The sequence below is a fragment of the Chamaea fasciata genome, unplaced genomic scaffold (assembly GCF_029207755.1).
Source record: "Chamaea fasciata isolate MVZ Bird 193981 ecotype frontalis unplaced genomic scaffold, bChaFas1.0.hap1 SCAF_2, whole genome shotgun sequence".
Lineage (NCBI taxonomy): Eukaryota > Metazoa > Chordata > Aves > Passeriformes > Sylviidae > Chamaea > Chamaea fasciata.
In genome coordinates this window covers 98,727,116-98,753,583 of record NW_027094087.1, presented here as the reverse complement: position 1 = coordinate 98,753,583, position 26,468 = coordinate 98,727,116, and positions in this window count along the sequence as shown.

Sequence of the window (26,468 nt, the reverse complement as noted above, 5' to 3'; positions counted from 1 at the left end):
TTTAATACCAGATCTGGATTTTGGAACAGCTCATTTTAAAATGAGCCTCAAATTACCTCATAAAATAAATAGTGATGTAATATAAATTCTGCATCTCTCTGAAAGTTCTTTGTAATTTCATGCAAAAAGAACCCAAACACGTTTTTTTGAAAAATGTAAAATTTGTTTGGTTTTGGAAGGCAGAAACCCTCTCTGCTTATTAAGGGACATTGCAGAAACACTTAGTGCACAATGCTCCATGATGGATGATGCCACTGCACCAGAGCATTATCAGCTCCATGGCATTCTGAGAATGAATTAGTACTGTAAGACACTGGCATTTAAGTGCAGATTTTCCTTTACAAAAATAAAGATGTGATGTGTTGCTCCAAACTATGGTACCAGGAAGGATATACTAGTTACAACTTAAAGTATGTTCAGGAAGAAAGGCCCTTCACACATTGCTATTATTTTCTGATATATCTTTAACTTCCTATTCTAGGAAGCCTCCGTAAACTGCCAGTTTCCCTGAAGATATACTAAGCATATAGTGGAGCCAAGTCAGCGAAGAAAATATGTTATTGCTCTTGACTGGCATGGTTCATATATTTTGCAGCAGAGAAAGGAGTTTGAAAAAAAAAAAAAGAATTTCATGCCTATATGTGAAAAAAAATCCATCGATTTACATATGATCATTTCACAATCTGTCTGTTTAACAGAAAGCACTGTCTTTGTGGTTGCCTGCACTGAATGGCTGCCTGTAACTTCTCTGAAATGCTGGGATGAGGTGGCTTCAGCAGCATCACCTTATCCTGCCACTAGCTTCTTGCTGGAGAGTTTTAGTTTCACAGTCTTTTGTTTCTAGACAGGCTTCAGCTGCTCAGTTTTTTTCTGGGTTAATTGCATTAAAAGCTACAACCTAACAGCCTTTATATAGTAAAATGGGACAGTGCAACTAACTTTGTTGAGCTATTTGTTTCATAGCAGGCTTTGCCCTGAAGAGTTAGCACATTAAAACTATTTGGGAGCTAGTTAATCAGCTGATCAGCTGCCCAAAGTGTTGTTTTAATGGCTAAGACAAGATGAATTACAGGAAAGTGTTATCCTGTAATAACCTGTACTGGGCTTCATGCTGATATCAGTCTGCTGAGGAATAATCTGAGGAATAGAACGGGAACCAAACTCAGATCTGTTTTCTCAAAAAGATACTAGAGCAACACTGTAAAATTCAGGTATGGCCCTCTTCCTTCAAGCTAGAGATGATTCTGAAGGCACACCTTCCCCGAGGAAACAAGAAATGTCTCTTAGGAGGAGCTAACAAGAGATGCTGGCACTCTGTATGTGTGCAGCAGCTGCCTGGCCAGTGACTGGCACATAGATTTTTTTTACCAGAGATAGGAGAAGTGAATAATTTCATCATTAGTCCTGTTTAGCTACTTTAGGGGGAATATGGAGGAATTGTGGATTCAAAGTCCTGTTTAATCAATGCTTATGGTTTCAGGCAAATTCCAAATTTGCAGCCAGGCAAGGCTTCTGTGTTATTGGATAAAAGATGTGACACAGTTCATCTAGACAGATGGCAGAAGTGTAGGCAGAGAAATGAGCTCTACCATGGTTGGCAACAAGGAAACCAGCACTGTGATGCTGAAAGCTTTAGTAGTAGACAGCTAATGTGCCATGATTCCTGGGCTACAGCTGGCACTAGATGTAACCTGATGGAAGAGCTTTCCTTCTGTCTGAATGGAGAAGGGATTAGGTACCTTTTTTCCTTCTGGAGTCTGGACTGGAGAACAGTGTTGCAGCCGCAAGGGGCTGAGCACGAAGTATCTTGGGGAGAAGGACAGGAACCTCTTCAAGCCCCAGCTGTGGAAGTTTGGGAACTGCATAGATAAAGTCATGTGCAGGGAAGCAGAGTGGCCACCAAGAGAGGATGGCAAGGAACTTGGAGAGGACCCAAAGGACATGGCTCGACAGAGCTATTCCAGGCTGAAGAGGCTGACCCAGACTTGAGGAGCAAGGAAACTGTCCTGGCTAGGTTCAGTCACGCTTGGGGGAAAGGAAAGGATTTTGTAAAATAATATGCTTCCTCAAGAAATCCCTGACAGCTGTTAACTTCCCAAGAGAATCGGATGGGACACACGACAAAACTCAATAAGTTGCAGCATCATACCACCTGGTAAATCTTGTACATTTTAGCAAAATTTACAGTATTAGCTTTTGTGTTTTCTAGACGTATCTTTGATGCCACAGCTTCTAAAACTACTTAAGCACTGGCTCCCATGATTACAGACATGCTTAGGCTGTTATGCAGCTTGACAATGAATTTAGGTGTCGGATTTTAGTTTGTACTAATTGACAATGTTCTGTGGAAATCAGTGGAACTGCACAGCTTTGCACAACTTGAAAGTGTTGCCCTTTAGTTTCAGTTTTTAATCAGAAGAAACAGTGCTCTGGTATGAAAAAATGTCAAACATGAGCTTTTTACTTATTGCTTTCTAGTTTATTTAGAAATATATGGTAAGGAAAAAATATTTCTAGAATAACCAAGGTTATTTAATTCTAGCATTAAAGATTCTACAGTACTGGGAAATGCCTTTTTTTCTGTAGTAATCAAAATAAGTGTCTTAAGTCTTAAGGGAGAAAAAAAAATGAATGATGACATGCAAACCCAATTATGTAATGAAGTCCCTTTGTTTGTCATAATAGAAATATAGAAGTCTTAAACTTATATTAGTGCACAGTTCCCTTTTAACAGTGCAAGGAGCTGATCAGGGAAACCATAGAGACCCTTTCTCTTCTCAGTGCGGTCCTTACTGAAAGTTTATTTCTAGAACTAAGTTTTTTTCAAACACTGTTGGTATCTTCCTGTGGATACTGATGCCTTGCCAAGAGAATTTGCTTTGATGTTGCACTAAGGAGAAATATGGTCCGCAAGGAGGAACACTATTTCATAGTATGCAGCTCAGCAATACCATGTTTGTACATGCCTTCCCTACTCTATAAAAAGCCTGCTTTTCAAAACCTTGCCATGTTTCTCACACGTTTTTCCTTTGCCAAGAATCAAGGTGTTCTGAAACAGTTCTCTGGTAAGGCAAAAAATGGTGTGCAAACCCTGAAAACTACTAATGGACCTAAGGGAAAAGAGTGTGAAATTCTGCAAAAAATGAATGTATCTTATAGTTCATGGACTTGTGTGAGGCACATTTAGCTGAAAAAGAAGCAAGCTGTATCACTAGACACAAGGAAATTTAGTTCCCCAAAGTATAAAAATATATTTGATATGGGAGCATATATGTCATAGGGATTTCTACCCTGCTAACTCAATATTATTTTCCTATACACGTTTTAGGATAGTGTATTAAAAATTTGATATCTGCCTACAAAGTTTCTACTCTATTTCAAAATAATCTGACATGATACCACAGAAGAATATCCCATCATATCTGTATTTCACTTGAGATAACCTGGCAGGGTGGCATAAATTAGAACCCAGACCTCTTTGAAATGCCAGTGAGCTGTTCTTTTTATCCAGATCAGTGGAAGAGTCTAATTAATTTGGCAGAATTCTTGTGTCCTCGATTACAACATCTGCTCTGCTGTGGAATGATCCAACACAACCATCTGTCTTTCACCATGCAAAGCAAGTGGCTGAGGGAAGATTTAATATTTTTCGACAGCAAAGGTTAGAAATTAACACAATATCAAATTTAGAGCTGTGTTCTTCAGACAGTCAGGGTTAACTCCTGGAGTTATGCATAGACCAGCATACTGGACTGGGGAGAGGGGGTTTGTGCCAGCACATCATTAGAGAAGGTCGAGCAGCAAAGGAGCTCTACTGGAGCTCACAGGGTTCATTACTATTTTTGTCTTGACTGGCTAATCAGCATCAATCCCAATATTATGCCTGAGGCATCCTTTTTGAGGCTCTCTCAAGCAGAGTATAATCATGAAATCCTAAATGTGGTCTTCACTTTGAAATTAGCCAACAGCTCAGTATCAATGAAAACAGCAGGGGGAAAAAAATCTTCCTTCTCCCCACCATGGAAGCCATACCAGCAAAACCCACAGTGCATATCAAATTATGCAGGCAGACAAGTAGTTCTGTCAACTTAAATACCCTTGTTTTGAGAGACGGCTTTGCCTTTAACAGTTTAGGGGGATTCTCCTGTGGCTGCCAGGGTTGCATTACCCATCAGAGCTGCATGTCCATGGAGAGAACATGCCTGAGAGATGATCCTGTGCCCTTCATAACTGTGTCCTCCATCAGGCTGTGCTTTGGCTCCCTCACAGCCAGGTGTGAGTGGCCAGGTGTGCAGATTAATAGCCCTGGTCAGAATGAACGTTTGTGCTTTGTTCTTCTTTTAGAGGCACAAATCCTGGGTTTTGGGAGCAATCAAGCATTTCCAGTGGGAAAGTGTTGCTTGTACACTGTCTGGAACGTTTTTATTGTAAAATCACTGGTGCAAAATACCTCTCTGACTGATGTGAAAAGTTCTGCAGTGTGTAGGATTAACATGGGGTGGATTCATTTCACTGGTAGGAGATACTGACTGCTCAAAGGGCAGCAGCATCACAGACAGGTGTTCTGTGGTCATTCCATGACTTGCAGCTCCAGTTGGCCACTGGTTATGTAAAATGCATTAGCCATATGAAACTGCATCTTTTTCTGCCTGTCTACTAAAGGTAAACAGAAGCTTTAGCAATGGAGCCTACCATTAATAACAGTGTCTTCTTACCACATAAAGCTGATGACAGCCATCTGTGAAGACACTCCACTGTGATGTCAAAGGAGGTAAATTTGGGTTTAAGATAAAACAATCCATCATTGTTCACTGGTGTATCCATACCTACCATAAAGTACTGATATGGAAGCATGTGGCCACTTATTCAGTATTGCAACCTATTCTGCAGGAATATAGATAATGTAACATCTGTTTTTTTTTTCCTGTCACACTCAATTTGCAGCAGTGCAAAGTTTTATCCATGCAATTCATTGGACTTTTTCCATGAATCTCATTTTCTTTCCTCTTCTCGTTTCACAGTTGTGCCTGTCTGTATTTTACTTTCTTGTGTTGTGAGAGTTCTTTGGTTTTGCTGGGGTTGTTGGTGTTTTTGTTTATTTATTTATTTGGTTTCTAAGGAGTGCCAGTGGCTTTCCTCAGTGGCTTCTTTGGAAGCAACATGAGGAGATGAAGGCAGCAGCCTGCCATGGATTGATCACAGAAAGCCACTGGGTTTATTTACTATTCAGTCCCCCACTTTCACATATGTTGGCTCCGAAATACCAGTTCTATCTGCCAATTGCTGCTGCCCAGACTAAAGAGGGAGACTATCTGGCATTTACAGTACCCTCCTAATCACATCATAGATGTCACCCAAAGCCCACTGAATTCAGTTCCTACTGACTTCACTGGCCTTCAGGGAACATGACAAGGTCTTCACACCCAACAGCAGATGTTGTACATGTATCCCCTACATACTCAGCCTCACTTTTGTCCTCCTCTTCCCAGAATGAGGAGACTGTGCAGACCTTGCTGCTTGTTAAAGCCCTGAGCTAACATTCTGTGGTAATTTGTTTGGCCTGAAAGGTGGCTACAGTAAATGTGTTAATGGGAACATGCTTCTTTTATTCCTTCTCTCCCCAATGCCTCTGTAAAGCTGTGGTTTGCACAGAATTTAATTACAGAAGAGGAATCTTGCATGCTCTCCAGCTGAGCTTTCTTGGATTTAATTGTCATTTTAACATTTATTTTTATTGAATTTGTAGGAAAACAAATTGGTGTAATCCTGCAATCCAAAATAGATATAATCCTCCAAACCAAAAGGCAATGTAGTAATGGAAAGAGAGCTGTGATAAAAATTAACCACTTCACTCTGGCAAGTATTTCCATTATTCAACAGAAGCTACCTGCTGTCATGAAGACCAAAATTCCTTATTTCCACAGCACTATTTTTCTTTCTTGAGTTTTCAAGTTTACTAAGACTGTTTGAATGACACATTTTATCTATTTTTTATTTATTTTTTAAAAAATGTAATATCATTGGTTTCAGTCCAGAGTTCAAGGTCAATGCTGACAGCCACAGACTTCAGCAAGAATAGGGCTGAGCTGTTTTCTTCATTCTGAGGTAATGAAAATCCCCCTTCTCCTGTATGATCATTCTTCTTGAGCATCAAACTGCCTCTGTGCAAGGGTCTGCATCAGTGTCCCATCTGGCAAGAAAGAATGGGCTTTATTAAGGAACATCATTTGACAGGTGACATGCCAAAGCCATGGCACAGAGATTTACTTGTGGCCAGTGTCAATTCTTTGCACTGCCAGTTCATCCTCCTCAGGGTGGGTGTGGGTGACACACATTGACACCTGGCATATGGCAACAAAGCTTCTGCATCTCCAAGGAAGGAAAGGTGAAAACATTTGCGTCAGCTACAGTGGAGGTATTCAAAACTGTTGTGACAAAGTGAATTAACTTGTTTATCGAGTGTGGATGACAGACATAGGTTTAGGCACAGAGGTTAAGGTCTTGCTTAACAAAATTTCCTCCTGCGGTGGGGCTTAGGAAAAAATCAGTCATCTAGGCCACAGGCAGCTTTCCAAACCACCCTAAATAACCCCCTTTATCCACTCTGTGCCATGGTGCACACACACACACACACAGAGTCATCCATTTATCTGCCTCACAGCCCTGGGTGCTTGATATCCCAAGTTCACATGAAGAATGTCCTCTCTCCCAACAGCCCAAAGCCTGTGGACTAAATTTCTGGGATCTGAGCCTGTTTTGGTTAAGGATCACCTTGGTCATAGTATCACATGCCTCACAAATCCTGCAGTGCCCCCACCAGGGTATTATGTCAGAGATCATTGCTAATACAGGCTTGTTTTTAGGTAGTCACTTGCTCCCCTTTTACCTGCTCTGGATCCTGAGAACCTGGTGGCCACAGATGGTGACCTGGGCACACATACATACTTATATTAGGTATGAAGGGCTTTGGTGTCACTAGGGACACATCAGCTCTCCTAACTGATGGTAGGTGTGTGCATCATCTACAGTGAGGCTACATCCTAAATCCCAGATATTTTACCACCTGCTGCTGCTGCCAAGTCGGGAACTAGTGAGACCTGAATTTGCATTTAGAACAGCCAGTGGTTCTTTTTACGGTCCCACAGAACTAATAAGAACAAAAAACCTGTGCCATTAGTACTAGCACTGGCTGGGGCTTGGACAGGTGGAGGAGTCCAGCTTGTTTTCGGGGTTCAATAGCTTCTGGCCTGTGAACAGTCCAGGGACTCTCCACCATTGTTATGCCCAAAGTGAAGGCTGGGAATAGAATGAGGATGATGGCAAGAAAAAAGTGGAAAAGTAACACTGGTGCTGGATCCTGAATGGTCTGCAGGCCTACTACAAGATCTGCTGCCGGCAGTGTAAATGATGTAAATGAAATAACCTTGAGAAGGGGTTGGAGGTAAGGCAAGGATACAGTGACATGCATCAAAATTACAGTGTAACCTTCCATGAAATGATGACATAAATGAGTTGACCAACCATCAACAGTTTACTATATTTGGAAGAGATTATTTCCAGAAACAAATTACTTTCATTTAAATATCTGGTGAAGTCACGCCCAATGTTCAGTGTTTGAGTAAGAGTTTAGATTAGTTTAGCCTTAGCAGAAACAGGGACAGAGAATTTTTTGATAGATTTTGAAAGGCCTGCAGAGACAAGATGATGTTGGACAATGACAAATACAAGTAACTTTTGGTTGATTCCAAGATGGGCTATGGCAAAGACTGGAGCTGGGCCTACGTCACTATCCCCATCCTGCTTTCAGGCAGTAAAGATCTGAAGGAGGCTTGTTGGCAGGCCATTCAAATGTGATTGAATTGCTTAGGTTTTTGAGGATGCCTGTCACTTGTCTCTAATATTAAAGGCAGATTTTATTTGGGACTAGATTAGACTCTGGGCTAGAGAAAATAAAAGGCTAGGTTTGCAGCTGGATTACCATGGAAAATGGAAGGTTGGTAAAGCTAGGATGAGGTGTGGTGTGGGTGAATTAAATGGTGTTAACATGAGTCATTGGAGTGTTAAAGAACAGGTCAGAGAAAGCATTTAAGAGCACATGTAGTGATAAAAGGGCTGAGACACCAGATTTGTCACTGGGTTTTCTAGTGACAGATGAAAAGAGCTTTGTGTTTTTGTGTTAGGTTGATTTAATGAAAGGTCAGCCTTATATCTTTACATCTAAAGTTAGGACTAGAGGGAGATTTTTTTAATGGAAAAGACAGAAGATGTAGTGTTATATTTGGGCTCTATGTTGTCCATTAATGTGTCTGAGTTTAATAAAATCTTATTGTATGAAGTGTTGTTGTTGGTGGTGGTGGTGTTGTTGTTGTTTTGTTTTGGGGTTTTTTTTGTTTGTTTGGGGTTTTTTGTGGGGTTTTTTTATTGTTGTTGGGTTTTTTTTCTTTGCAAGGATTGCCAGACTCTCATGTTAGAGGAAAGGTTAGATCTAGCTTTCAAAGCAAAGGTTTAGACCAACAGAATTGAAGAATACAGTTTACACCTTGCTCCCAAGAGAAGTTATCAACTGCAGTGAGATTCTTCCTCGGTGAACAGCTTCACAGCCATTGTAGGATGTTGTTAACATTTGAGATAGCAAAGGGAAAGCAGAGAGATTTGCTACAGTTACCTGGCAAGGCAGATATTGACAGGCAGAAATGGCATCATCTTAGTACTGAAGATAATTAATCCTTTACTGCAATGTAAAGGATAGGGTTGGTTTAGGGTGAAGACTTGCTAGAAAAGTTTGCTATCAGCAGGGGCATTGTGAAATGCCAAGCTGGATGCTAAATGTGGATTATGGTGAGATGAACAAACATCCAGAATCTGCTAGAGGCCACTGGATTAGAATGAGAACCAGTTGCAGTAGGATCAACTGGTGCAGAAATACTTTTGAAGCTGTTGAATTCATGATAGATAATTTTTTTAAAGTTTTAATATTTGAAAAAATGTCAGGATTCAATTTTATTGTTGTTAGGGGCTTCCTAGAGCATTCACTGGGATATATTATATATAGGCTCATTACAAATGAGGTTAAAAAGCAAGGTGGTTTCGTGTCTGCTGAGTCCCTCACACTATACAAAGGCTATAACACCAAATAAAACCTACCCTAAGACTAACCATGGGACCCTGTTAACTAACCTACTCAACCTCTTCCACCTCTATGCTGACTGGAGTCTAAAGGCTAACTAGATCTTCATCCAGAGTCTCTAGAGACCTATTGTAAGCCTTACAGTGTCAAGGATTTTGAAAAGATCTCAGAGTAACAAGTCTGCAAGATTGTATTGTTTCCTTTTTTCTGGTGGAATTCTGGAAGGTTGGTTAACCAAAGATATCAGCTTTTCTCTTTTTTTTTTTTTTTTTTTTTTTTTTTTTTTTTTTTTTTTTTTTTAGTGTTTCAAAGATACTGAGCCTGGAGCCTTCAATGATTTATAGCTCTCTTTCTCATTTCAGTCTGTGGAGATTACAGCACTGCTTTTTTCTGAGAGCACTTGAAACTGGTACTGCTATTACCCGGCATGGGAAAAATGTCTTGACTTTTGTGGGATTTATGTTCAGGATAAAAGGACTTGAAGAACAATTTCCTTCATGACTCCTCAAAATCTGGCAGCATAACAAATTGAATAGTGTTGGGCTTGAGGTTGCCAACCAAGTAAAATTGCAAGATTCCAAAATGGAGAAACAGGGTTCAGCACAAAGGTGCTGAGCCAGATTAGGGTCTGTACCTGAAGGCTGTGATTAAGGGCATTATTTGGGAAAGCAGTTCTGATTGTTCAACATTGTTCAGCCCATTAGGGCAGGCAGGAAATTAGTTTCCTGTAGCTCATAACAGAAACTTATTTTAGGGTGAGACAGATTCCAGATTCATGTCTAGAATTGGTTTTGTTTAAACAGAACACATCAGCATTTTTTGTGACAAGGATGAGCAACATTTTGGTAACGTGGCATTGACCATGATCTTGGTTTTACAGTTAGGTTTTGATAGAACTTGAAATATGCTACTAACCCTTGATGGCATCATGTCACATACTGCCCTGGTGATCTTTGAGGACAAGCTCCTGAACACTACCCCTAACCCTGAGTCCAGTGGAACTCCAGGCCTGGGCTGATACAGCAATACAATTTACTCTTCAGTTTTCTCTTGCCCTTATAACTTATTCCCCCACATCCTGAAAAGTCTAAAAGTAAGGCTAGGCTTATACCTCAATTTTCTTGATTTCAGTCCTAATCCCAAAGATGACTCAGTCACACAATCCACTTCTTCTGCAGAGCTGCCCATCAGCCATTCTTCCCCTCCAGCACCAAACTTCATTCTGGCTTTACAGGACTTCCTAAACCAAATAGCTGTATGGTGTAGTTGATATCAGTACTAAACCCAACCCTAAACATAAATTCAAACCTGACCCATGTTGCATATACAACAGATTAATGTCTGCTCCACTGGCCACATTAGGATTTCATATCAACTCTAGATTTTGACATGCACTCATTATTCCCCCTCATTCTCCCTCCCCATCAATGGTAGTATGGGATAGGCAGTCTGAACCAGATTGCAGCCAAAGCCTGAATATAGATGAACAGGAGTTCAGTAGGCCAGGTCTGGCCTACAACAACAAAAACAACAAAAACAAATCTGAAATAGACATGGAGCATTCCACCTTTCTTATCAATTAAATTCCAGAAAACTCCTGGTCCCTGTTTAAGCTCCAATGACTTTTCCACCTAATTGTCTTGGAAACAATATTTTCTTTCTGCCTTATAAAAGAAGATTAGGTATTGGACAGACACAGAGGAACCAGCCTGTGAGGAACCACTCAGTAGCACCTGGATGTAAATGTGACATGCAGTGTAGGAGTCCCAGCATCCCATGCTAACTTCAGGTAACAGTGAAGGACAGGATGCGAAGAAAAAAGGTGAAGGAGAAGGAGAAACAGAAACCTTCCAAGTCCTACAGGTTCAACAACATTAGGATGTTTGAGCTCAGTTCAGTGTTTTGGTCATATCCAAAAATGTAAGGTGAAGTTACTGGGCATTTCCAAGGTGTAGTGCTTGAACAAGGCTGGTCACATTATTTTGAAAATATAATTCTTTCTTCCAGGATGGAAAGGGGAGAAGCTTTGAAAGAGAAGCTACATAAACCTTGCTGCGCATCTTGCTCAGCTGTATTTTTCCAGGCAGTGTTATATGGCTGCAATTAACAACACAGCCTTTGCTGTACATGAATTAATATGCATTTTTGGAAGTGCAGAAGATGTAATGAGAAAAAAACACATTAACTCATGTAAAGAGAAAAAAAACCCACATTAACTCATGTCAAAGATGAGAGGATTTTGGGTGAGAATTGGTGCAAAACCTAAGTTGGGTTTCCAAAAAAGACAGCCTTGCCAAAAAGAATACATGAAAACTTTCTGTCCATCCTGTTTTGGTTGTAGTTGAGTCTTGAATGTCTGTTGGCTTCTTTGTGTTACACCATCCTGAAAATTCTTACTCCCTTATGCATGTATAACCAACACCAAAACTTCCATTTCCCCCAACATATAATTTGCATTGTAAAGATCTGTCTATAACTAATCCATTAAGACCAAAGAAGGGCTGGATTTGTGGGTCTTGTTGTAAGCATCCTGTTAGATAACGCTTAGGAAAACCCTTTGCCTTTCAACAGAAATTCAAGGATGTAAATGAAGGATGTGCTGCTGCTCTTGTCTAGCCTGGGTGCTTGTTTCCCAGGTGAATGAGTGGTTGAATCATTGTTCACATTGCCTGATGGCAGCTGGGAAACCAGCCTAGGGCCTATATAGTTTAGCAAATATTTCAATTTTCATCTTTTCACCCAATTTTTGGGACAAATTACTGCTGCACAGCTAAAGTGGAGAATATTCAAGAAAAAGCTATTTAAGTACTCTCCCTGATATGCAATTTTTGAAAGCCCAGAGGGAGTCCCTGTGAATTGGAGACCAGGTTGGAGTGCGTGGCAGTCTTGGGGTATTGAAAGAATATGTATGATATCAAGAGGGTCTGCTTTTCTGTGTCTTTCAAATGGAACTCTCACTGCACACTGCAAATGTAATACATGACAGAGACCTCTCTTTAATCCAGTTCTTATGCAGGAGGATGCCAGGTGGATATTTTCTTTCCCTTGAGATGCTTTGCATTTTCTCTTTGCTTGCTAACTTTATGACTTTGAAACAAAGGGTGTAGTTGTTCTGCACATCTCAGACAGGAAACAATACTGAGTGTGAGGAGTCAGAGAAAATCTCTCTGGAGGACAAGGCATCCTCCTCTCCCACTGCAGCCCTTGTAGCAGGCTGTGTGCTAAGGGATGGGGAGGGGTTCTGCTGTTCTGGCTGCTGCTACAATGATAAGCTGTACCTGCACACAACTCACCTGGTTCATGGAAGTGTGTCTTCCTCAGGGATACTGGGAGACAGCAGCAGGACACCCTGCACACACCAGCACCTCTCTGCTACTTCAGACAAAAGCACTTTATGGACAAACCATTGTGCCTTTTCCTGCTGGTGGTTTTAAGCTGTTGCACACCACCTCAGTTCCTGCATGGTGGGAAGCCAAATAATTCATTATACAATTAATGTAAGTCTGGCACTCATGGGAGGAACTCTGTAATTAATTGGGAGTAATGTAACTGTTATGCTACAGAGGAAAAATTAGGAGTGTTTTGTCACTTAGTGTAAAGAATTATCAGAGGGCATGTTATTACGAACTGCTGTCCTTTAGTTATGAAGTCACAAACTGTCTGCAACATGATTTAGACATTTTCTGCTGTAGTGCACCAACCCCACTGTCCAGATGCCAAATACTGTTTGGACATTATTTAGACTAAATTCTTCAAAAGTCCTCAGATGACATTAATATTGAGACTCTGTCAAACTCTGTCAAACAGTTTTCTCAAGATGACCAGTTATTTTAATGACATATTCTCTGACTAGGAGAACTGATCAGAGTTCAATTTTATAAAAGAGATGCATTCAGATATTGGGACAATTACTGTACACTAGTAGGCATTTCTCACACCCCACCTTTTCTGGATTTACTGTTCCATGGGTAGTTAGGTGAAGACATGGATATTTCATCACATCCATGGAACCTTTCACTCTCGTGTATTACTTTAGCTAGCTTTGAAGTGAAGTTTATTGGTATGTACACTAATGCTGGCATGGCTGAAGTTGGTCGTAATAGATGAGAAAAAGTACATCTCTGTAATAAGTGAGGAGTCAATGTGAGGGCAACTCACCAGCTCTGCAAAATAAACAAGGAGAAAAATAAAGAGCAAGGAAAACAAGGAGTCCAGCACATGCCACTATGCGCAGCTGATGGTGAGAGCATTCCTGTGTGCCACCCTGCTCTCCCCTGGGACATCCCAGGCTGCTTCAGCCACTGGAAAAGCTTCTATTGGTTGATAAGATTTATTTGTTGTTCTCCTGGTTATGCTGCTTCTCTCAGTGAAGACTCTAACAATATTCAAACACCTTCTGATATAGGAAATATTAGGGAAGGCAGAAGCCTGTAAGTGAATAAAGCCTTGCAGACAAGAGGAGTGGCACTCAGTCCTAATGCTTCCACTTGATCACCATGGTATCCTATTGTGCCTAGTCATTACAGTGTGTCAGTAAATATCTGCCAGGAAGAATAGCTGCTGCAAGCATGAGCACGCCACTACACTTTTGAAAGACCTTTGTTGCATGTTTTCTTTGCATTTTTAAAAGACCATTTTTCCTCCCTCCTCACAAGATCCTACACAGGTAGAGTCCCAGGAGGTCAGCTGGCCTGTAACAAGACATAATTTCTCATCTCTGTCTTCAGCTACTTGTGGAAATTCACTACTCTGATTAGCAGTGCTTGAAATTGATCTCCAGATGCACAAGGCACAATTTAGTTGCCAAAACACGGGCCTCAGGGTGACCCTGTGTGACCCTTAATGCTTCCCTCACTAGGACATGGGTGCCCCATGTGCCTTGTGTAATGTGACCCCATTTTATGCCACAAAATCCTGGATACCTTGGCTCATCTCCAAGAGCAACAGTCATCTCCATGTAGGCAATGGACTCTTACCAATGGTTTGGTGTCCCTGGCATTTGTCTCTCCATTCTCAAATTAAGCTCATGTAATGACTGTCTGGAGTTTTTAAAAGACATCAGTATATAAAAAAATATTGATATTTAGCATTTAGATGCACAGACATGATAAATGGTGCATAAGGTTTCCAATATTTGACATTAGAGAAGACTTTAAATTTTTTGTTATTACATATGAGTAATTGGCAAGTTAATTAATCTAGCCCTAAGTTTGTTCATAAAAGTTTGTTCCTTTGCTCTTTCTCCTTTTTTTTTTATCCTCAGCACTCAACAAAGTTAGTTGAAGGTGTTTTCACTGAAGTCATTAGGGCTTTCCACAAGCATAGAATTGTGACGAGAAGGACCTGTAGTCAAGAAACACCAACATTACAGTGAGCAGTCATTGTTATTTATCATCTTTGCTGTAGACCTGGTGAAAACATCTCCTAAAAATGATAGCAGTGTTGCTACAGAAATCAGTGACATGTCCCACAGGGAACAACCTAGGAAAACTCTTCCTTTGATCCTGTTGATATAAATCAACCTGACAATCAATGTCAAGGATGACTGTCAGTCACAAACTAGCATATAAGGAAAAAGAAAGAATTCTTAGAAAAAAAAAAACTGAGATGGACAATTCAGCTAATGCTGATATTGTATCCAAGGACAGTTATTTACAAGTCTAAGGTCAGGCATTTGAGAATAAAATATTGGAAAATTCAGCTTTTATTGTTAGTGTCAAATCCTGCTTTTTTTCTCTAGGGAATAAACAGATTTTCACAATAGAGCTAAAACTGCATGACAGCTAAAATGTAGGAAGTAACGCAGTCTTTGTTTATATTACCCTGGGTTATTTGGTGTTCTTATAGCTAGTTATATAATAAAATAATGAAGTGATATTACTTTGTTTATGTTCGGTTGTCAAGGAGAAGGAACAATACTCTCTGAGCTATCCAACATGCCTCCAAGCCTTTTTGATTAAAAAAGACAATTGCTGAAGGTTTGTGGAAGCACCTCACCACCTGTATTAGGAAAGATCTCTCTCTAAAAAATTCCTCTATGAAACAATTTCCATTAAGAAACACATTCTCTCTCTTTCCCAAAGAGGCGGTGTGGCTGTAATGAGCATGGGTTGCCACCTTGTTCTGCACCTGGTTCTGGTCCCAAAGGTTTTGACTTCCAGTTGTGATGCTGTTTATGGCTCATGAGCCAGGTAACCCCATAGCAGCACAGATTAGCCTGTTCCTTTGTTATCTCTCAATACTATAAAAATTAATATCCTTGGATGATAATAATTTTTTCCTGGACTTTCAATACTGTGAATGATTTATTGTGACTGTCTTTAGAGATTCAGCAAGGTGTAGGACAGTAGATAGCCCCAAGCAGCACATCACAAAAGGTAAAAAATACAAAGAAGAAATAATGGCATTTTTTACAATATAGCTATAAACAGAGGGTAAAGGTTTGAGATTTGAAACTTGCATTTCTATGACATTATTGGAAATGTAATGGCTGATACCTGTGTGTGCCTGCTTTTTCAGATTATGGGTCTGCCTTTGGGGCTCTCACTGCAGAAGACACTGAATCAATTACTTGTCTGCGTAAACCATGAAAGGCAAAGGTAGCTTGGTGTTCAGAACAAAGTGGTGAGCAGCACTCTAGTCTAGGGACAATCTGCAAGTATGCATCTCCTCAAGACTGCTCCTGCCTCTCCCTTTGATCTGGGAAAGTGTCACTTCTTTATTGCCGAGAGGGCAAAGCACATCCTGTGGCACATTGAACACACCATAAACAGTCACTTGAAAGAGGTGATCATCCCACTGTGGTGCTGGTCCACAGCTGGTGCAGCCTCACCTGTCTGCTGTGTGGAGTTCTGGGCCTCACAGTTTAAGAGGGATGTGAAGGAATTCAAATGGGTTCAGAGGAGGGCAGCAAAGATGTTTAAGAGGCTGGAAGGAATGTCCCGTGTGTCATGGCTGAAGACTTTGGACTTGTCTGGTTTGGAGAGAAGGATGCTGAGGGACAAACTGGTTGCTGTCTACAGCTTCCCAAGAAGGGGAACAGAGAGGGAGGTGCTGATATCTTCTTCCTGGGCACCTGTGACAAGATGCATGGGATGGGTGCAAAACTGCCCCGGGAGAGCCTCAGACTGAATATTACAAAGTACTTCTTTACTGGCAGGGTGGTCATACACTGGGACAGGCTTTCTACAGAGATGGTCAATGCTCCAAACCTGTCAGGGCTTAAGAAGCATTTAGACAATGCCCTTAAAAACATGCTTGCTACTTTTGGTCCACCCTGAAGAGGTCTTGCAGTTGGACTAGATTATCCTTGTGGGTCCGTTACAATGTAGGTATTCTATTCTATTCTATTCTATTCTATTCTATTCTATTCTATTCTATTCTATTCTATTCTATTCTATTCTATTCTATTCTGTTCTGTTCTGTTCTGTTCTGTTCTGTCCTCTCCTCTCCTATTCTATTCTATTCTATTCTATTCTATTCTATTCTATTCTATTCTATTCTATTCTATTCTATTCTATTCTATTCTATTCTATTCTATTCTATTCTATTCTATTCTATTCCCCAAATTATCTGAGTTAAGTATTTGACCAAACAGTTGGTAGCGTTTTTCACAACACAGTTTTCCTCCTACTTAATGAAGGAGAGCAGTCCTGATATTAGAAGTGTTTAGTATGCTTTTCTTTTGTGGTGCCACCAAGTCTTTAAGCCTAGATTTTACTCAGTGTTTGAAACTGTATTATTGTACATGATATATATAAATGCAAAATTTTGTACACAATACACAAAACATAATTTTGCAGAGTTCCTACATTTTAAAATTTTGGATTTATTTGCATCTATACATTTTAGTAAATCATAAAAATACTTTGCACGACTAACATTCTCACTTGTTTCAAGGTTAGAAAGACCTAATGCTGCTTTATCCCCTACCAGAGTCCTCTGCACCTCCTCCATGCCAGCAGGACACTGAGTGGAGAAGACTGACACTCTCATAAAAAGGTTGGGAGATTCACCTCAATTAGTCACTGAAAATGGAATTAAGTTTTAATTTGTTTCAGGCTTGTGAATCTAAAAATTTCCAATGGCTCTAATATGCCTAAGCAGTTTGTAGAGAAGAGCCCAAAGCCCAGCCCTTTCCCCTGGAGAATTAGAGGAGTCTCAACAGTGCTTTTACTTTCAAGTTTCTGGCAAAGACTTGGGAAATGTTTCTCTTATTTTGTAACACACAGCTGGATATAGTTACTCTTTGTGTCACCAGGGAACTTTCTTCGGCATCCCAGGAGTTTGAGGGCTCTCCTTTGTAGATCTTGGTAACTTGAAATAAAGCTTTTGACCATGTTGACTGACTAGACTTTACCATCTCTCGCAATATGCGTCCTAAAAGAGAGGACTTCTCACCAAGTTTCAATCAGTTAAAGTTCTGCACTTTCCAAAATGTTTCAACACAATCTACTGACAAAGGTGATATCCAGGGAAAGTGGAAGTCAGAACACGGAGATGAAATAAGCTCAGTGAGGTCTCACAAGATGTCGCAGTAACAGGTGCAGAGGTTTCTGATGTGCAGCCCTGATCTCTCGATGGCACTTCCTTCATCTTCCTTGACCCAATGTCATTTTCAAAGCATGCTGTGAGCTCCCTCTCTTCCAAAATTGAGAACTATTGTATCCTACACAAATCAATAAATTAAGACAGGAACACAAGACAAAGCCTGACTGATATCTGGTCTCTTTTCACAAGGATGCATTTATCTTATGCCCAATGAGTTTTCCCTCAGTTTTCCTGTATTTTAAAAATGGTGTGTAAAACTATCCTAACTACTTGTCTCAATAATGCTGCCCCAGCCTGTAATCCTGTCTGTGCTGATAATGTTGTTTTCATGGCCTTCTTGGCAGTCCAGATGTTATATCAATGGCAAAAGAAAACCCTGAATGTCTTTCCTCATCTAATTATACACCAAATTATGGATGCATAAAATACCCAGTTATTTTCAATATTTCCCCACATGTTGTTTGTAGGGTACCCAGGCTACCCTTTTCCCCCACATTTTGTGACCAGATGTGTTTATACACATCCATGTGATAACAAAAATTTTTTTCACAGTCCCCTTTCCCTTGCTGGCATCCCTATTTCTCATATTATTCCTCTCTGATTTTGTATCTGTTATCTAGTGACATGCATCAAAACCAACACTTTTAAAAGACTGTGAGATATCTGAAGTAGGAGTTATATGCATCAGGATATGGATTTTTTCACATTTTTTTAAAAAAAGAGAAAAGATAAAAAGAAAAAAGGAAAAAAGGAAAAAAGAAAAAAGAAAAAAAAAAGAAAAAGAAAAAAAAAGAAAAAGAAAAAAAAGAAAAAAGAAAAAAAAAAGAAAAAAGAAGTGTGTTACATGATTTATATCACTTTTTTCCTATTTTAACCAGATTTACCCATATTTATTCTCTCCTTTTAGCTCTGTACTAGATTCTGTTATCTCTGATTTCTCTCTGAACAAAGTGTGGACACTGAAGAAAGCCAATACACTATCAGATTTAGCTGTCTAATTACAAGTTACAGTTGGCCAGCCAATCCAAATACTGAAGGATCATTAAAACAATCATTAAGAGTATAATTTCAAACAAGCTCAAGTAAGCTCCACAATCGTTCCTTTATATTAAAATTAACATTTTGAATACTCTTCTTATCCAAGAGAGACTTTCCATGTCTTTTTAATGAATTTGATTCGTCTATCAGTGACAAATATTTCTGAACATTAAATACACTTTGCTTTCACTTGTTAACATCAAATTCTGCCACATCATGAGTATCGGCAATGGAATGGCTGTCCTTGTCCCCACTACATTTGACACAGTTGTCATTTTGCATCTCTGCTTCCCCTCCACATACACACACACCCCTTTTATATTTCTTTTCTTCTTTTCCCATCAACTCTGATCCCAGTGGCTGCTGTTAGCATTGCTTTTAATGACTCCTTTGAAGTCTGACACTTTTATTATAAGAACCAAATTGGAAGACATTTAACATCCCCCTATTTCATTTTCACTTAAAAAAAAAATAGAGTATTAAATGCAGGGAAGCACCAGAGAAAGTCATACTCAGATCCACATGGGACTGATTTTACTGAGGGTGGCTTTGTGGGGTGTCTGTGTGTTTAGTCTCCATCTCTCTCCCAACCTGGCTGGGGGATACAGGTGGCAGCTCTGGCCTTACCCATTGCCTTCCTGTGGCTGCTCTAGCTGCTCTGCTGTGTTTTGTTCACATTAATATTAAACATGTTTTCCAGTTAAACTTGTTCCATCCCAGGAGGCCTAGCAGGTCGCTGTGACTCCTTCCCTGTCTCACACCTCTTCCCACTGCATCCCAGACTGCAATGGAACATCCTCCTTGGAGCAGTCAGGCTCTGCACCTGGCTCATCCCTGGAGTCCAACCTGTGGAGAGATGGCTGCACTCCAGCACCCTGTGGAGAGCAGCTCTTCAGCTGACAGATTTTCTGTGTTCAATTCAAATATTTGGTGCTCAGAGTTTCCCAGTAAATCCTCGCTTTAGGGGGTGAAATGAACAACTGTAGTGATAATCCTGCAACTGACTTATCCAGAGAACCCTAATGGGATTGGAAATGGACAGCAAAAGCAATGCAAAAAATATATTGAATGGCCACTACTTTCACAAAAAATGCTGTGAGACACAGCTTTTATTATTACAGCAAGGGAGAGGAAAACCCTTATTTGGAGATTTTTAGAACATAAGTAAGTTGCTTCTGAAGCCAACCTCACAAGCAAATCTGTCTGGGAAATATTAAAGGTTGCCAGGAAGCAGAAAATATCTGACAAGGATGGCAGAGGCCATTCCCAAGGACAACAGACTTTATGTCCTGAACTTCCAAGTCAAAAAGAATCCACTAGAACAGTAATGTGAAATCACTTTCAAGTATCAGTGCAAAGGTCTCTGCTGTAATTTTCCTAACACTTTCCAGGCTTAGATAGAATCATTATGCTGTTATAAACACTGTTAAGAAACAGGTTTGAACACAACCTTTAAGGGAAATTGCACAAGGAGGCAGAGAAAATCACAACCTTATTTGGTTTGTTTTTAGCTAGATACGCTCTTCTCAAAGTACCACTCTTGCCAATTAAGGGTGAAATATTGCAGGATAATCAGAGAGAGGAGACTAGTCATGTCCCTGTTTAGGTGACAGAAGGAAGATAGACCTGAGCTATAAATTATGGGAAACCCAGGTTGGTTTTCTTTGCTTAGTTGATTAATTTTTATATATGTTTGCACTTACAGCTTGGACCCTCCTGCATCTGATTAGGATTGTCAAGTAACAACAAGAGCATCCAAATATATTTAGCTAATAGGATGTGCACAACTTTGCAAGTAATGATGTCAATTTGTCAGAGGAGAGATCATAACCCCTGGAACTGTAATACTGACCTTTCTCAACATCTTGATTTTTATTTTCCCTCCACACTGTACATTAAATTCATATGAACTTGAATGATATTTCATTTTGGTGAAAGCTTAAATTATAAATGAGTCCGTGCAGCTGGAGGAAAATTATCCCATATAAGTGTCATATTTGAGGTATTGAAATAAGGGAATTTGAACCCACTCTCAAATGAGACAAAATTACCAAGATATGTTCAGTAGTGTTTGCAGCAAACGCTAATGTGAAGCAACTCTGTGTGGCTCAGGCCTTTCCTCATATGGTTGGAATCTCCATCCTTGGATCCCATGTAAATGGTTTTGGGTTATCCTGTGGAAAGAAACCCCATGCTTGTGCTCACCCCTATACACCAGACTGATTCATTGACCTAAACTCACTTTCTGATATCCAGGTATCTCCTTCAATTTCTTGCCATCTCAGGAGCTGTCAGTTCCAGCCTACACCTCTGTATCTAAAAGGGGCTCTCCCTGGCTCCTGCTGTGGTTCCCTCTCCCCACTCTGCCCTCCATTTCACCCTTTCAAGAGAAAGTATTTTCACCTCCATTTAACACGATCACCACCTCACCCCAATGCCTTTGAACCTGTCTCACTGCTAAAGATGTCCTGCTAAAGGTGTTCTCTCCCTAGCAGTCAGATTGTTCTTGATGCCTCTTGAAACCGCAGAACATGAAACAAAGGGCTTCAGCTGCAGTCAGAATCACGTAGAGTGAGAACTGTGAGTGTCTCCAGAGGCCCTGGCATTGTTTGATTCCCTGTCATCACTGCAACCCTGCTAGACCTAAAATGCTGAAGGGACCTGTTCCCACCAGCCTCATCGTGGGCTCCCAGGGGAAACAGCACAGACACAGCACAAACTTGCCCATGCTGGTGGCACACATTTCTCAGCTGGTCTACAAAGCTCTCCAGCTGCTTGGGAGCAGGCTGGTTTGTATTTGACAAGAGCCAGAAAAGGTCATGTTTTGTGTCTGGTGCACTCTGCACATTTCTGCACCTTCTAAACAGCAGCAAGACACCTTGAGTCTCAGTTATGAGTCTCTTGAAAAGGGATTTGAATGCTTTTCTCATATAATAACAGCAGAACTAGAGCGGTGTCATGGCAAAAGCATTTTCAGAGAGACAGCTCTTTCCCAATTTTTCTTTTTCTGCTGATAGACAATGCCAAAAATCATTGACATTTATGCTGCAGAGTCTGTTAAAATGAGTGAAAATAAAGTATTAATGCATATAGAAGTGCACAGATAGAGACAGACACACAGATGTATGTATATGTACCTGTATCATCATGAACAGAATGTATACAACAGCCCCATTGTTACTCTTGATTTCTGCAAAACTAGAAGCTGATATGAGAAGAGCAAGGTTTGTTCAGGGTCCAGGGAAGAGGAGACTCCTTAGGTGTCAATGCAAGGAAGGATAAGCAGGATTACACGGAGGTGCTGAGCACCCCCAGATCCAGCAGCAATAAACTTGCTGAGATATGTCAGCCTCCATCCTGGGCCCAAAGACCTTCGTGTACTGCTCTGTCCTGGCACGAGCACCAGCGGTGCTGGTCACAGCCCATGCTGTTTAAAGGGAAAATGGGAGCTCCCTCTTGCCCCCTGTCTCCACTGGGAGCACAGGAGACATCTGACATGGGAAGAACCATGGATCTCCTGTGCGTTTGGGCTGAGTATTTCCACTCTTTTCCCTTGCTCTCTCAGTTCCTGTTTCACAGCCCCACTCTTGCCCTGCAGAACTTCAGCTCCTGCCAGCTCTGGAAGCAGCAGGACACGCAGTGAGCACTGAACTCTGTGGCATGGCAGCAAAGCCTGCAGCAGTGTGAAGAAACTCCCTCAGTTTTTCTGTATATGCTGGGAGTCTCTCCTCCAAGCAGATGCACAGAGTGTCTGGGGAAACTGCAGTCCCTCTGGAATGGAGCATGGACTTTAATCTGGTCTCCAACGACTGAAGAACAGTGCCTTTTCTGGGTAGGCCAGCTTTCCATTCAGTAAAAACTGCAGATACTCATTCCTGATGCTGTAGCCCAATTTCTGCCAGCCATGGCAGGTCAGACAGGTGGTCCCTCCATCCCAGCACTCTGCATTTGTGAGTACCCATGTCTGAGGTAGTGAACAGAAACTGTTCTTTTCTGCCTCAGAATTCTCAGGCTTGGATCTGAATGAGCTTAAGAGGAAGAAGTTTCATCTCCTAAAGTTTGTGGGGGGAGGAAGTGGTTTATATTGCTGTGTGGAAGTCTACATATTTTCATGAGAGAAGAAAGTATATTATGCAGCACTGCAAAAGGCAATCTTTCCCCTAGAGATTCATACTGAGCTCACAAAGAGAAAAAACAAATATCTGTGAGGAAAGCCAACTAGCTTATCCACTCTTCATCTTCAAGTAGCCTGAAGTCTTCAGCACATTCGCTCTCCATCAGAAAATTTACCACTGGTTTTCTTATTTGCTAGACTTTCCAAGAGCTTTTCTCTTTGACAGCCAGCAAGGATTGCCAAGGAGCACTCATTTCCCCAGCTTGTCATTTTTGCAAATCTCTCTGAAATGAAGTGCCTTCACACAGACTTTGTTGATACAACAGAGAGCAGTATTTAAAACGTTCGTGAAACTCGCTTGGCACAAACAGTCTTCTGGTGGATGTGGCAAGAGTACTACTCAGCCTTGGGTTTAAACATTTCCAATAAAGCAACTGAGTAATTTTTGCCAGTGATGCTGGCTATTCCATCTGTGCAAAATCCCATCTGTCTTATTTGGATCAATCCACTTAAAGAACATTACTGGCTGTCATGCCTTTGAGGGATTTTCTCCATTCTTCACACATGTCAGAGCCTGTGGTCAGAGTGTGGAGCAATGGGAGACCCAACAGTTCTTCATCATACCAGAGTTTTCAGTCTCTCACTGAAGAATAAACAGGTCTGCATTCAGCAGCATCGTGATTGTTATAAATTATGAATTGTGCTTATCCACAGCCAAGAAATCTCTGATTTGTGCTGACAGACCGTCCAACAGCAGTATATCACTAATGTATGTGCAAGTGTAATCCCAGTTGTTTACCAGGCTTGTGGGAAAGGGAGCACTAAAACTGGGAGGTTCTTCACTCCTTGAAAATTGAGTCGTCTGCAAAAATACCTCCTCTTTTTTGGCAGTAAAGTGATTATTATATGCGATATCTACATAGAATGTTTACAGATATGGTATTAATAGAGCTCAGTCCTGTCTCCTCTGGGTTTTTATTAAGACTTAGACATTTTAATGTTTCGTCTTTCTATACAATCAGATTACAAAGCAGACCTGACAGGACAGTTCAGATCTGTTTCAGCATGGATTTTGGAAAACTGCTGTTTTTCACCCCAGCACTACTGTGACATGGCTGTCTGGAACTGCTCCCTTTCTCCAACAGGCACTGGCTTTCCCAGGCAGGGTAAATCACTTCCTTGTAAAGTCAGCCTTTTATTTTTAAGCTGATACATTTGATCACCTAGCAATTATAGTACAATTTACGTAAGTATGATGCAGAGCTATTAGGAAAAAGACTGCAGGCAACTCCCTGCCTGCTAGGCTCCTTGTTCCACACAGCCTTCTGCCTCCTGAGTTAGGTATGGCCAGCAAAGATGCACCCAGGGCCATTAGCCCCCATCCTCCCTGGGAGCCTGCCCTGCACTTCAGCATCACCAAGTGCCCCTAGGCTGAGACACATGGAACAGAGGTTCTTCTTCTTCTCATTTCAGCTGCTAAACAATTTTTCCTTTACATTCAGTAACATAAAACTGCTTTCCAACCCCCAGAATCTTGCAGTACCTATCACCTTTACACAGGGCCCTCAAGGCAACATACTGCCTTTGGTAATCAAATATTTTCTCTAACTCCATAATATTTTGATTCTCTTATCCTCCAGCACTATGTTGCAAACTATATTGGGAATTGTCTATCAGTTTCTCCCACAGCTTCTGGCAGAGTCGCTATGAGTTATCAGATGTGTTCTAGAAGGAAATCCAATTGTAAATAACAGCAAAATATATCCCTAACTTCAAAGAAGACACAGATCCCTACCCCAAAAAAGTATGTCTCTAGATAGAGGGTTGGCAACTCATTTTCCTGGTGCAAAATTCTATACATTTCCTAGAAAGAAATACACCAATATAGAAATTTTACTCACAAAAAAACAACCAACCAAACAAACCCAACCCAAAATATTTAGGATACTTTAATATAGAATAAAAAACCTAGAATATAATTTGATTACATTTTTGGTTATCAGTTTGTAGAGGTAAGATTACTTTTTGGTATCAAGTTCTTTACTTAAGAAGAGCATCAGTTTCAGGCATATCTCTCTTTCCAGCAATGGAGGCATTTCTGTATTTTTCCTCACTGTAAAATTGAAAACTCCCCATTCATATCATGTAGCTTGATGTGAACAACATCAGTACAGGCACCACCAGCTCTGCTAGTCACTACTAAATACTACTATTTTCTTTTTAGCTGAGCTATATAGAAGTACCATACAATTTGCAGTACTTACGGTTTTTATAAGATTTATTTTTTCTTGCAACTAAAATTGTAGTCCTCTACAGACAGGTTTTGTATCTAGGTTTTGCCTGCACTGGTATCAGGGAAATACTGAAAAAAAATGGCAATTTGGTCACTAAATAGTCCCCTATTTCTCCTTTTACTTCTCTTGAGGACCATTTCACTATTCAGCCTAAAAATTGTCCAGTATTACACATGTATGAAGGCCATTTTTGCTGGTGTGACAGAGCTGTATTTGAAGCGTCATCCCACTCCCAGGCTGAATTTTTTTGGGACAAAACACAAGAGCAGCCCTTCCCCCAGTAAAGCCAGGCTGTGTTTTGGGAGAATTGTAAGGCAGGTGTCCTGCCCACTGGTCCAGACAGGCTGGCAAGAAAGATCCTTGCATTGATAAATATGGTTGAAAACCCTAACATGTATTTTGCTTTGAGAGACAATAAATTTACCTGCAAGGGCATTCACGTGGACACCTGCCCATCATTACACAGAGATGACTTTGCTGGTCAAGACAACATTTTCACAGCATGGATCAAAACAATTTTCAGTTTGGCTACCAAAGCAATTTCCACTTTTTTTTTTTTTTTTTTTTTTTCTTTTGGTGACTGCTTCTTTCTGGAGAGTGTTTGATTTGCTCCACAAGGACAGCAAAGCTACTTTATGCTTGCACACAGCAAACATGAAGTGTCTCTCTTTCTAGAACCCCCCCTTGGCAAGCTTGAAAGCCTCTGCCTCAGTCCTGCATGAGGCCAACAAACATGGGGCACGCTCTGCCTCTGCAGGAACTTTCATAAGCAGGGCCAGACTAGGACATCCACCGCTGGGTACATTCCCAATGGAAACTTCACACATGCTGGCAAAACTGTGCTTGGAAAAGGTCCTGTAGGCTGTGAGGAAAGTAGGAGTCTCCCTTGCACTGTGATACTGCATGTCATGACTGAATTCCAAATCACCTAGTTTGATGTAAATCTGTGTATGTCTCCTCTGTATGGCCACACTTTCAAGAACACTGTTTTCACTATTTCCAGCTTCTATTGGTGTATTATAACATAAACAGGAGAGAAAGAGGTTTTAGGAGAGACAGGTGAAAATAAAAGTTTCAGCAATAACTCCCTGCCCCGTGACACTGGATTGTAGGTCAGGGCATTTCCTCCAATCTGTTTCTAACTGGAGCAATTTTTTCATGGTTTTCTTTGAATCACATCAAGCAAAGGAAACTCGAGTTCCTCTCCCCAGAGACTCCAGTTCCTGCTCTGTCCCTCCATGCCTGTCCCTTTCTGTAGCCCAGAAGTCCCCTGTGGCACACATACTGCAGCTCCCAGAGTGGAACCCCCTCTCTGCAGGCTCCCACCTGCCCCAGTGAGCAGCGA